Here is a 4,886-nt window from a genome sequence, read left to right as displayed (position 1 = left end):
AACCTGTGCTTAGGACCTGGACATACATTCCGGGAGTGTCCGCATGCAGAACATAATAAGGAGGAGACCTTTAAAGAAGCCATGGAGGAGGACCAGGAGGATGTCTCCATATGTGTAGATACAACCCCAGAACCTGGAAGTCCCAGCGATGATTTGAGCCAAAGTACCAGAGATCCTGCTCCAGAGACGAATGTCCCATCTGTGGATGCTGCACAAGTGTCACCAGCCACTGAAAATAGAGGTCATGCTAAAAGTAAAATATCCAGTCACACTGTCAACAAAACATCTAAACATCTGCCCGACACCAGTAAGGAACCAGCTGATCCAGCCGCAGCGACCAGTAAGGAACCAGCTGATCCAGCCGCAGCGACCAGTAAGGAACCAGCTGATCCAGCCGCAGCGAACAGTAAGGATCCAGCTGATCCGGCCGCAGCGGCCAGTAAAAAACCAGCAGATCTAGCCGCAGCGACCAGTAAAAATCCAGCTGATCCAGCCGCAGCGACCAGTATCGATGAGGAGGGATTTCAGACGGTTAAAAGGAGAAGTAAAACAGATAATTCTTCTAGGAAAAAAATCACTACTGCAAAGAAATCACCGGAGTCTCCAGTGCTGGCGATAACTGGGGGACGTTACTGTGCGCTGGGAGAAGATGACCAGGAAGAAGAAGCAGAGATGGAGCAAGTCTCCTCACACAATCCAGATGACGAACCTCAGGATGAAGATGCTGACCCCCCTATGTCCACCAAAAGATGGGGTGTTACAGGACATAGCAGTGGAAGAAGGAAAAAAAAGTAGGAAAGACATGTAACCAGGATGAGGCTGAAAATCACCTCCATAAATGTGAACAGTGTGAAGAATAGGAGCAGGCGGCAGGCGATATTCCAGCGTCTGTCTGACGACAAAACCAATGTCATCTTTATACAAGAGACTTATCTACAGAGTAATGTCCCTGCTGTGTCCCTGCAGTCACCACATCTATTGGGACAGTGAAGCTCTCAGCTGCTGTATGGAGACTTCTACCCCGAACTCCGTTTATATCATAGAGGTTCACTATATGTCATAAATGTGGTGACCGTGTACCCTCTGTGGTGTGCGCGATGCTGCCCGGTCACCAATAAAGAAGAACTCTCCTGTAATACTGTCTAGAATAATATCATGAAAAATAGTTGAAACAATCTATACTGGCGCAATATTCATATATTATGGTTTGTTTAATGATTATGTTATGTTATGTTATGTTATGAGTGTATTGCAAAGGTATTGTAATATTTTGTTGCAAGTTTTCAAATAAAAAAGATAATTATAGTAGTTATATTCTTCTATATAGGGGGCAGTATTATAGTAGTTATATTCTTGTACATAGGGGGCAGTATTATAGTAGTTATATTCTTGTATATAGGGGCAGTATTATAGTAGTTATGTTCTTGTATATAGGGGGCAGTATTATAGTAGTTATATTCTTGTATATAGGAGCAGTATTATAGTAGTTATATCCTTGTATATAGGGGTCAGTATTATAGTAGTTATATACTTGTATATAGGAGCAGTATTATAGTAGTTATATTCTTGTATATAGGGGTCAGTATTATAGTAGTTATATTTTTGTATATAGGAGCAGTATTATAGTAGTTATATTCTTGTATATAGGGAGAAGTATTATAGTAGTTATATTCTTGTATATAGGGGGCAGTATTATAGTAGTTATATTCTTGTACATAGGGGGCAGTATTATAGTAGTTATATTCTTGTATATAGGGGGCAGTATTATAGTAGTTATATTCTTGTATATTGGAGCAGTATTATAGTAGTTATATTCCTGTATATAGGGGGCAGTATTATAGTAGTTATATTCTTGTATATAGGGGCAGTATTATAGTAGTTATATTCTTGTATATAGGGGTAGTATTATAGTAGTTATATTCTTGTATATAGGGGGCAGTATTATAGTAGTTATATTCTTGTATATAGGGAGCAGTATTATAGTAGTTATATTCTTGTATATAGGGGCAGTATTATAGTAGTTATATTCATGTATATAGGAGCAGTATAATAGTAGTTATATTCTTGTATATAGGGGCCAGTATTATAGTAGTTATATTCTTGTATATAGGGGTAGTATTATAGTAGTTATATTCTTGTATATAGGGGGCAGTATTCTTGTAGAAAAAATAAAAACGTTATGGCTCTTAGAAGGAGGGCAGTGAAAAACGAAAATGAAAAAGAAAAGAATGGCTTAGTCCTGAAGGGGTTAACCACATAAATGCTGCTGTCAATACCAACCGTTGCTTCCAATTTGTTAGAAAGAGGAGGCATACCGCTGCAGCAGCCCTTTGGCCCCCGCAACGTGTTCGGGGGATGCCGATGGCAGCCTGGGGGCCTAATGAAGGCCCCATGTCTGCCCTTGTCCTGTTAAAGGGGATCTGTCACCAGTTTCATATTTCCATATCTCCTACCTAATATAGTAGGTGCTGTGTTGTAGATATTTACTCTGTTGTTTTTTTTTTTAAATAAACATTTACTAGTGACAAAGTTATAAGCATTTTAACATTTTTGCAAATTTGTTGTAAAAGCCCAACTGGGCATTTTTTTTACTTTAACCAAGTGGGCGTTGTAAAGAAAAGTGTATGATGCTGACTAATCAGTGTCATACACTTCTCTTCATTTATGCCCAGCTTTAGTCACAGCACAGGATGATCTCGCGAGATCATGCTGTGCCGTCACTTATTCTCGCTATTTCTTCACCGGAGCATCGGGTGAATGACCAGACATCGCCTTTAGCCAGGAGGCGGCTGGAGGCAATGTCTGGTCATTCTCCCGATGCTCCGGTGAAGAAATAGCGAGAATAAGTGACGGCACAGCATGACCTCGCGAGATCATCCTGTGCTGTGACTAAAGCTGGGCATGAATGAAGAGAAGTGTATGACTCTGATTGGTCAGCATCATACACTGTATAAATGATAATATTCTGCAATACATTAGTATTGTAATTTATTGGTTCAAATCCCCTAGAGGGACTATTAAAAAGTGTAAAAAAAAAAGTTTAACAATATTTTCAGTAGTTAAACAAAAATAAAAAACATATAAAGTTAAAAAAAGCCTTTTCCCATTTATCATCTAAAGCAATGTAAAGAATGTATCGCTGCGTCCGTAAAAGTCTGAACTATTACAATATATAGGCCCCAAACAAGGAACAGAGAATCGGAGCAGCCCTGTGTTTTCACGCCAGCAAGGCCGGTGCTAAGCTTAAAACCAAGGAGGGACCTCTCCTTAAACGATAGGCATCAATAGAGAGAAAGCGAAGCAGCACTCAAAATCAAATGGGTTTATTCATCCAACATCCAATACAACGCTTCACCTTCTCTATGAAGCCAAATATAGGCCCCAATACACCTGAATATGTAAATTTATGATAAATAAACACCCCGTCATCCATACAGCTCCTCCCAGTTTTTCCTTCACCCACGATCCTGAGATAGAAGATCCTTCCTATAATTTAGGTTCCTTTACATATAGAAATCACTATCTCATGCTTTACTGTCTGCAGTTATTAAATATGTCATTTCATGGAGGCATTGCTTTGCTAACAAAGGTGTTTCCTAATCTCAGATTTTCCTCAAGTCTAGATCCACACAAAACTGTATTTTGTTTTGTTTTGATAAAGAAGGTTCTAGAACTAGAAAAAGATGAAAAAATGTAGAATTTATATGATAATGATTATCATTAAAATCATTATACTACAGAATATATTTAAAAAAATCATGGAAGATTAGATAGATATGAGATAGATAGATAGATAGATAGATAGATAGATAGATAGATAGATAGATAGATAGATAGATAGATAGATAGATAGATAGATAGATAGATAGATAGATAGATAGATAGATAGATAGATAGATATGAGATAGATAGATAGATAGATAGATAGATAGATAGATAGATAGATAGATAGATAGATAGATAGATAGATAGATAGATAGATAGATAGATAGATAGATAGATAGATAGATATGAGAGATAGATAGATAGATAGATAGATAGATAGATAGATAGATAGATAGATAGATAGATAGATAGATAGATAGATAGATAGATAGATAGATAGATAGATAGATAGATAGATAGATATGAGATAGATATGAGATAGATAGATATGAGATAGATAGATAGATAGATAGATAGATAGATAGATAGATAGATAGATAGATAGATAGATAGATAGATAGATAGATAGATAGATAGATAGATAGATAGATAGATATGAGATAGATAGATAGATAGATAGATAGATAGATAGATAGATAGATAGATAGATAGATAGATAGATAGATAGATAGATAGATAGATAGATAGATAGATAGATAGATATGAGATAGATAGATAGATAGGAGATATGAAATAGGTAGATACAAAATATATACATATTAACAAGGCGACATTTGGATAATTCAAAGCCAAAATTATCAGCAGATAATGACATTCTGATGGACTCGTCATTAATGTTCATGAAACGGCTTCTATTTGTTAGTCTGAGGTTATGTATCTGACATCAATAACAGAAGGAACACGAGGTAATTTTGTTTCATAAAAGGTTCTAGAAAGTGACCACATGTTACATTTCCTGTCCTTGTGGTGAATCTCGGCTTCATCAATCCAAAAGGAAAGTCTCTTAAGATTTGAAATGTGCGTTGGCTTCTGGAGACGAGAAGAAGAAATAATAGGGAGGAGGCTGGAGGCAGACCCATTACTCATGTCTCACCTCCTACCATTCCTCGGCTTTCCACCATGTGGTTTAGGATGGGGTTGACAATAAAACAACTCAGGTGAGATGTCTGCACATAGGAGCAGAGGTGTCACCTAAGGCTCCTCAGTCCCAATGCGAACTC

This window comes from Rhinoderma darwinii, chromosome 5 (assembly GCF_050947455.1).
Source record: "Rhinoderma darwinii isolate aRhiDar2 chromosome 5, aRhiDar2.hap1, whole genome shotgun sequence".
NCBI lineage: Eukaryota > Metazoa > Chordata > Amphibia > Anura > Rhinodermatidae > Rhinoderma > Rhinoderma darwinii.
Note: the sequence above shows the minus strand (reverse complement) of the source record.